Below are 9,063 nucleotides of genomic sequence, written 5' to 3'. Positions count from 1 at the left end.
GACTCACCATAACTACAATGCTTTACCTAGGACTCTAGACTGGTCAGAGGAGGCAATGACCAGTCTTTCTTTTTTGTGGTCACCAAGAAAGGGCCTTGTCTTAGTTCAACTGTTCTGTTGCTGTGAAGAGACACCATGACCATAGCCACTCTCATGAAAGAAAGCATTTAATTGGGGCTGGCTTACAATTTCAGAAGTTTAGTTCATTATCATGGTAGTGAGCATAGCAGCATGCAGGCAGGCATGGTGCTGGAGAAGGAGAGTTCTACATCTGGATCTGCAGGCAGCAGGAAGAGAGGGAGACACTGGGCTTGGCTTGAGCTTTTGAAATCTCAAAGTCTGCCCCAACAAATGCACATTTCCTACTCCTTTCAAATAGTGCCCTCCCTGGATACATATTCAAACCCATGAGCCTATGGGGGCCATTCTTATTCAAGCCACCACAGGCCTGACATAGCACTGGCTAGCCTCAAACTCCCTTTTCCTCTACCTCTACTCCCGAGGTGCTGAGTTCACAACCCCATGCCACCATGCCTGGCAGAGATCTGTCTTTTGAGCCAAGCATTAAGCATGGGAAGCTGCCTTCACCCATCCATTTACCATTCAGTCTTTCCTCATCCTGCTTCCTTCCTTCTTGGTGCTGAATAGGTTTTCCTCATGTCTTCCATGCATTGTCTACCTAGCTCCTGAACAGGACTGCCAGATTCCTATAGAAAAGGCAGGAAGACTAGTTCTCTTCTTCAAAGTCCCATGCATGTATCACACGGGCAGGCTCTCTAGAATCCTAGGATAAGGACCTGGGTAAACAGAGTATCAGACTGTGGGCTGTGAAAGCTGAGCACTGTGGGCCACCTGAGAAGACACATGGCTCTTGCGTGACCCATTTCCCAGCTCCAAGGAAGATATGAAATGAGCATTCCACTCATTTTTGAAAGGTTTTAGTGGCCGTAGAATAATCCAGGCTAACTCCAAGTTCTTTCTGTTCCCCAAGCAATCTCTAGAATGAGCAAGCATTGTACCACCTCCAGGATGACTCTGTTTATCTATCCATCTGTCCTTCTATCCTCTGTCTCTTTGTCTGTCTATCTATCTACCCAACCATCCCATGCCCTGCCCCCAACTTGATAAAACTCAGTCCGTAGAGAAGTCAGCACCTCTTCCTCTCTCTATCTGTCTGCTACCTCCATCTAGGGAAGCTCCACATTCTTGGTCCAGCTCAGGGCTTCCTCACCAGCCCCAGGTAGAACAACATAATTCATGCTTAGTGTCCTTCAGGAAACCCCAACTGCCTTTCAAACCAAACTTCTGACCCCTCCCATGAACCTCTGAAAGGACAGGGTCTGTTCTCCCTCAAGCCACACCCACTGCCTTGAGCTGTAGAGTGGGTGCTCGGGACTAACTGCTCGTGTCTCTCTTGCTTCTCTCCATCTACACAGATGGTGTCATCCTCCTGAACCTCCTAGACTCTTCCTCTCCCAGCCTTACTCTTACCCCTCCATGTAACCCCAGCCCTGGACTTTCACATCCTAGACCCCTTATTTTCCACATGGAAAGCAGTTGACTCCTCTTTAAGTCTGAAAGCAGGAGCCACTTGGGCGTTTTCATCTCAGGGTCTCCTTGAAATAATAAGTTGAATTCATTGTGTACCTGTCTCAGTATGGTCCTGGACTAAGAATAGCTTTGATGTGATTATGGGGAGCCCACCAGAGAAGACCACTCAGACACAGTTTATAGCCATTTGGAAGTCTTTACTCCAGCTGACTGGTACTACACTCGGATATTTGGGACCCCAAGTGTAGCTCTGAGTTTTTAGAGTAAGGGACTTCTTTTTTTAAAAAAAAAAAAAATGATTAAGTCAGGTTGACTTAGGCATCTGTGACCTTATTCTCCATTCCTGGTTCAATACTGATAGAAGCAATTGCTCAACAATCTTGGAAGGACTGTGTAAATCAATGAGTCACTTGTGAATTCCCATTTGGAAATGATTCCAAATCTTGGAACCTTCACCCCGAGGTGTTTTTCTTGTAGTGATTCTCAGTGTCTTAGTAGGCATGCACACCTGCCTTTCAGATTCTTTTCCTTTGCACTTCGGATCAAGTCAGCACACACCTTCTCCGGTGACTTCATGTTGCGGCTGGTGAGCATGATTGGAACTCAGTGAATCACCACCTCAGATTCCACAGGTGCCTTTCCAGTATCTTAAAAATCCATGAGTGTGGTGCAGCTTTCTGACAGACTTATTCCTCGGCAGGAGCCAACAGCAGTGAGTCAGGACCCCAGCAGACTGAACAGAGGTCCGCTGCATGCACCACATCTCAGAAGAGTCAGGGATTTTTTTTGTTTGTTTTTGTTTTTCAAGATAGGGTCTCTCTGTGTAGCTTTGGAGCCTTCCTGGCACTCATTCTGTAGACCAGGCTGGCCTCCAACTCACAGAGATCCCCCTGCCTCTGCCTCCTGAATACTGGGACTAAAGTCTTGTGCCACCACCACCTGACCAGTAAGGGACTTTTAAAGGCAAAAATGACATTCCGTTATCTCAACAGCTGCAGGGGGAAGCTTTGTGCAAGCAAGCAGTTTAACAGAAGCCAAGATAAGTTAGTTGGGACATCTTAACCTTGGATTCCTAGAATAGAGGTGGGTAATTCTCTACAGACCTTCCTATCAAGGATATAAAGTTCTAGTTAAACCTAAAATGGCCTCAGCACACATGTAAAATGAAGGAACCTCTGCCTTGTCTTACCCCATCACAATGTGCCAAAGCTTTTGTGGGAAATAAAACAGAACCTAAAACAAAGCATAATTTAAGAGGGAGGGAGGGAAGTGAGAAAAGGACCTTGGACAAGCCTAACGCATCTACTCCCTGGCCCCTTGCAGAAGCTTAACTGCATCTTAGTCAGAGTTGCTATTGCTGAGATAAAACACCACGGCCAAAGTAAATTGGAGAGGGAAGGGTTTATTTGGCTTCACTCTTCCACATCACAGTTCATCATCACAGTCAGGAACTCATATAGTGCAGGAACCTGGAGACAGGAGCTGATGCATAGGCCACAGAGGGGTACCACTTTTGACTTTCTCCCTGTGGCTTGCACAGCCTGCTTTCTGGTAGAATCCAGGACCACCAGCTCAGGGATGGCACCCACACACAATGGGCTGGGCCATCCTCCATCAATCACTACTTAAGAAAAGGCTCTACAGGTCTTTTCTTAGCAGAAGCTCCCTCCTTTGTACGGACTCTGGTTGGGTCAAGTTAATGTAGTCTTCAGCACACCTGACAAGTAGCAGGGACTCAGTAAACACTGTCAGGGAAAGCCCTCCCAGCTGGCAGCAGGAGGAGGCTGTGCTTTCTGGTGAGAAGTGTGTTTTAGCTCTGATGTGATCGAGTGTGTTCGGGGCGGGTTGGCCACAGAGCTCTTGAGTCCTGGTTTCTGATTCTGGGAAGGATGACTGAAGTCTCTGAATGCTGACCCTGAAGCAGTTTTCTGCTATTAAGGGAAGGGGCACTGAAGAGTGCATTTCAGGCATAAACTTGAAAATTTGCACTAAAATTGCCAGAGGCTTATTATCACTTCTTATGTCAGAGTAGGTTGGGGAGATGTATGTTTTCTCCTTTCCAGAGAGCTTCCAGGATACAGCCATTCTTTCATGACCACAAAGACAAAGGGGAGAGCTAATGAATTTATGTCCGATTTAATCCAGTAATAGCAGGCCTCCTCTATGAGGTTATATATATATATATATATATATATATATATATATATATATATCCCATTATCCTGTAATAAACCTTTATGAACTCACACTGTTTTCCAAAACACATGTATCACCAACTCCACAGCTAACATAAGCCCGGTGTTGAAAGGTTATATTCCTGAGAAATTAAAGTGAATCCCGTAGTGAAATAATTTGGCATTTCAGGAACCATTTCTTCTGCACATTGAATGTCAAGGAAAGCAGAAGACGGTCTCTAATTAATGCTCAGGAGCCAAGAACAGAGCAGATTCATTCTCACCTAAGGCCAGTGCTCGAGGCTGATTAGTCAGATAAACAGGTCCGCTGAGTAATAAATATTCTGTCGCCTTGTCTATTTCCTCTTCTCAGCAAAAGGCAATCTCTAGTTCTGCCACTAACAAACAAAACAAATGGAGAGGTGTGGGGTTATTTCCCGAGCCTTTTGGCCATGTTTTGTGAGCTATGATTTGGCTCAAATGAAAAGCTAAACAAGAACGTGTGTATTCCAGGTGATGGAGACGTACAAAAGCTTGGAGTCAGGAGGGAGGAGGGGGGGTTGTGAGGCCAGGGCTGAAGGGAATGGGGAATAGCTGGCAGTCTGTAGGAGGAGGCTGACAGATCCGCAGGGACAGGTGTGTGCGTGCGTGTGTGTGTGTGTGTGTGTGTGTGTGTGTTTGTGTGTCGGGGAGGGTAGAAGGACTCCTTAGCAAGCAAAGGAGTAGACAGTTGTGCAGTCTAAGTAGCTGGCCTCAGAAGGAGAGGGCTGTTTGGAAATGTTTGTGGACACTTGTATTTGGAAATGTCAATGTGATGAGGGACATGGTGGCCTTCATAAGCCTCCTAGGTTCTCTTTGCCCACACAAAGGCAGGTGCTCGCTTTGCAGGGGTTCTATAAGTACAGAGAGAGGATCCAAACACACTGGAGAAGCCCCAGCACTTGTTTGGGATGCAGTACCCATTAGTGATTTATTCTGCAACATCTGACATCTCCAAGCATCTTTTCTTGTAACCATAGCAACTAACTACACTGTGGGCTGGGTTTTTATCACAACTAGTTAAGTTGTGAAGCTCTTACTCCTTATGAAGTAGAGTTTTCTGACACATTTACCTTATAGATGGGGAAACTGAGGTTCTGGCAGGATAGCCTAACACACTTACATTGGCACACCAAGCACCTGTGGAGCTGAGATGGGCACCCAAAGAACCTGCTTTCATCTTCTTGTATCCACAAATCTGATTTGTTTATTATACACAAATTGGTCACCTGAGTCTGAAAAAGGATTGCTAAGGCACATGCATTATTGTCAAAATGACTTTCTATAAGGGGCTGTTGAGGCAGTCTGAACAGATTTTCCTTGGCCAGTTAGGTACAAAGAATCCAAGTTAGGACCAACTTAACTTCAGCTTGTGTGCCCTCTTAATGAATTGCCGGTCTGCTCAAGTAGTGTGAGCCCTAGCTATTGCATCAGCATCCCTCTCCTCCCAGCTCTGTGTCTGATACATATCAAAACTACCTGAAGAAAAGGGTTTTGGTGGTAAGTTCTCCCAGAGGCCAGCAGCCTCCATTTTTTTAAACAGATTTTTGTTTATACCTACATCATATATGCATATATATTAACACCTAATATTTTCATACAATATTTAATGATAACTGTGTACCCAGATTAATTTGATCTTCAAAAGAAACAACAGAGAGCAACATCTTAAGAACAAGAAACAAGAGACAGCAAAGGAAATCTACATATGTGTTGGCAGGCAGGTACGGCTGCTCCTGGAAAGTGTGCGCTCTGACAAGATGGGATTATTAACTGTTCTAGTCCCTGCAAACTGAGAAACTTCTCCAGGATCTCATTCATGCCATTCATGGATCACAGCTATGAAAAGTTAGACATGGGAACACCCTTGGGGTTGAGTGTACAGAGAATTCTGCCCCGATTGCTGTCTGCCTGCCTCTTCATCATTGTGTGACCTTATCGGTTTAATATCCAGGACTGAGTCAGTCACACAGCACCACATATCACTCTGGCTGGACAGTGAGAAGCAACACTCTTAGTATCATTAATAACCCAGAGGACTACTGTGGACTTGGACGTGCTGAAAAACTAAGACCACAGTTTCTTTGTCCAGAAATGGCCTTCCCCCATACCTTTCCCTAGTGACACCCGCTGGCTTTAAAATGACCCACCAAACAACTGAAAGAGGCCAGAGCTGTTGGCGCTTGTGAAACCCCAGTCCTTTGATCTTGAGAAAAGAGTCCCTTTGGAGAGATGCTGCTTCTCGATGTGAAACTTTCTGTTGATAATTGCCGGGGAAGTGCGCAAGAAAATCCCAATGGAAACACGAGCATTGTGACCACCCAGCGGTGAGTAAGATCACCCAGATTTCAAAGCAAAATTTTCTTTGAAAAATGGATCACAAATGAACATGTAAATAAAATCCCCGAAACCTTACGAGTTCAAAAAGAAAACGTGACTGAACACATCAAAAATAGCAAACAACAGAAGCTTGAAACCCAGGAGCAATAACAAAAAAAGTAATAGAGAGATTTTGCACACAGAAAAAGTTTTCCCCTAGCAAATGAAAAGGAAAAGGAAAACTATGATGTATTAATATGTAATCTGTTTCTTTCTGCAGTAGTGTTTTGGCCTTGGTTCTGTTTGCTGCGATGTTCACACAACTGCTCCTACTCAGTCTCGTTGTGTGTTTTAACCTGCAACTTGCACTGTTTGGGGGAATCAAAATAAATAACTTATAATATGCGATGGCTGGTTCTTGAATTGTTTTAAAACTTTATTTTATTTTTAAGTGTGTGTATTCATGTTTGTCTGTGTGTGAGTACATGCAAATGAATGGAGTTGCCCACAGAGGCCAGAAGGGGGCACCAAATTTTCTGGACCAGGAGTTAGAGATGGTTGGTTGTGAGCCTCACAAACTGGGTACTGGAATTTAAATTCAGGTCCTCTACAAAAGCAGTTAAGTACTCACTCTTTACCTATTTGCTATCTCTTCAGCCCATGGGCCTTGAATTTTAAACTTGTTTTTGTTCCTTGTTGTTGTTGTCATTGTTGTACGTTTGTTTGTTTTGTGCTGAGGCTCGAACTCAAAGTCTTAAACTTGCTAGGCCAGCACTACCACTGAATTATCTGCTCAGTCTTTGGTTATCTTCTTGGTTTTGTTGTTGTTGTTGCTGTTTTAGACAGGGTCTCCATGTCCCAGGCTACCCTGAAACGCTTGTAGCTGAGGGTGACCTTGAATTTCTGATCTCCGTACCTCTGTTTCCCAAGTGTTGGGATTACAGGCATGTGCTCCCATGGCTGCTTTATGAAGTACTGGGAACTGAGCCTGGGATTTCATTTATCCTAGGCAAACTTTGACAACTGAGCCTCATCCTAAGCCCCCAGATTGTCTCTAAACAATATTTTCAGCTTGTCTGCTTTTAATTAATATATTGATGTATTAAAATTGTTAAACTATCAAGCCTGGAGAGATGACCCAGAAGTTATGAACACTATAGCACAATTGTGGGGACCAGAATTCAGATCCCAGCACCCAGGTCATGTCAGGGGTTCTCAGATGCCTATAATTCTGGGTTCAGGAGTTTAATGCCCTCTAGGCCTGTATACATCTATATACATACTTACACTGACATCACACATGTACACAAATTAAATACAATATATTTTAATTTTAGGAGATTTTGGTTTTATTTTAAAAATTTGTCTCAAAAAACCCCAAAAATCTAAATTAAAAAAACAAAGCTTGTCATAGCTCTTAATTTTTCATATTTTTACTCTTCTCTCTCTCTCTCTCTCTCTCTCTCTCTCTCTCTCTCTCTCTTCCTCTCTCTCTCTCTGTCTCTGTCTCTCTCTCTCTGATCTGTGTGTGTGTGCTTGCGTGTGTATTCTGACATCCCATTTTCCCCCCTTGATGTCTTTGAAAGCACACTGACAATGTTTTGTGGCCCCACTACCTGCAGCCTTCTGCAATTATTTTTTAGTGGTTGTTTGAAGGGTTATAACATGCACCTTAAATTCACATCGAGCTATTAATCTAAGGAAATACTGAATGACGTCACGTAAAATGCAAGAAGCTGGTGCAGTATAAGCCACCTTTACCTGCTGAACTACTTCATCAGCCCAAGATTATCAGTTTATCTTTGGTTTTCAGCACCCTGACTATGATGCTTTCAAGAGACATTTTCTTTAGACCATTGAAGTTTGTTGAGGTCCTCGAGCCTCTAACATTTCTCCCCATATTTAAATCATCTCTTCCAATAAATGTTTTACTTGCCTCTTTATTACCTTCCCTGGGATTCCAGAGCGTATATGTTAGGCCACTTCATGTGGTCCAGAGAACTCCAAAACTTTATTTTTCTTCAATATTTTTCTCTCTTTCTCAGAGAAGGGCCTGTTTATTGATCTGTTGTCACATCTGCTGAGGATTCTGATATTTCTAAAGTGCAGCTGTTCCCAGTTAGGTGATTTTTATTTTAGCATTGAGCTGTTTGCACCACAATTTTTATATTGTTTGCACGTCATCTCTGTGGCACTCTCCACAGGAGGCCTATTTTCTCCATTATTTAGATATATTGTCTTTTAATTCTTCCAACATATCTATCACTGCAGTGTTGAAAGACTAGTCGGCAGAGGCCAAGAGATGGCCCAGCTCAGTCAGGTTCTATTAGCTTCTTTCTTTTTGGAATACGGACATGATGCCATGTTTCTTAGCGAGTTTAGTGATAACCAATGATGCTGTAAACTACATACATGTGTGTGGTCACGGACTGGATCCTGCCTCATTTCGCCGAGGTCTATTGGTTATGTCTGGGTTCCTACTGCATGCTCTGTCTCCCCATGGGGGTCAGCGCTGACACTCACTTTCCTCATAGCAGGCAGCTATGAGATCTGCTCTCCCCATGACAGGCACATGTGAGACCCGCACTAATGCATTCTCTGCTTTGGGTGTTGGTCCCACTGGCCTCCTCTGCACTCATGCAGTTGGTGGTCAGACTAGGCTCTGAGCAGAGGTGAGGTTCCAGCTCATGCTTTCTGTAGCATGAATAATAGAAACCTGGAGACAGTTATTAGAGTTCAACCTGAAGGTCAGAAAAGCAAAACATCCAGCCACTGGCTTTTACCTCTACCTCCATCCAAAATGGCGATCCTTCCTCCAGGAATCCTCAGAATGAGACTGAGAATGAGAGCTATCTCCTTCCACTTTTATATTCCTCTCTATGCTGGGATTAAAGGCATGCACCACTACCACCCAGTTTCTATGGCAAACTAGTGTGGCTCCTGGGATTAAAGGTGTGTGTCACCACCGCCTGGAATCTAA

General features: G+C 44.0%; 1 pseudogene; it reads right to left on the bottom strand.

The window, feature by feature from the left end:
- Positions 1 to 1,865: 1,865 nt before the first annotated feature.
- On the bottom strand, positions 1,866 to 2,211 carry LOC130880458 (40S ribosomal protein S20-like; annotated as a pseudogene).
- Between the last annotated feature and the right edge of the window lie 6,852 nt (positions 2,212 to 9,063).

The sequence above is a fragment of the Chionomys nivalis genome, chromosome 8 (assembly GCF_950005125.1).
Source record: "Chionomys nivalis chromosome 8, mChiNiv1.1, whole genome shotgun sequence".
Classification (NCBI taxonomy): domain Eukaryota; kingdom Metazoa; phylum Chordata; class Mammalia; order Rodentia; family Cricetidae; genus Chionomys; species Chionomys nivalis.
The sequence above is the reverse complement of the archived record's forward strand: the minus strand, read 5'-3'. Positions and strand labels throughout refer to the sequence as shown.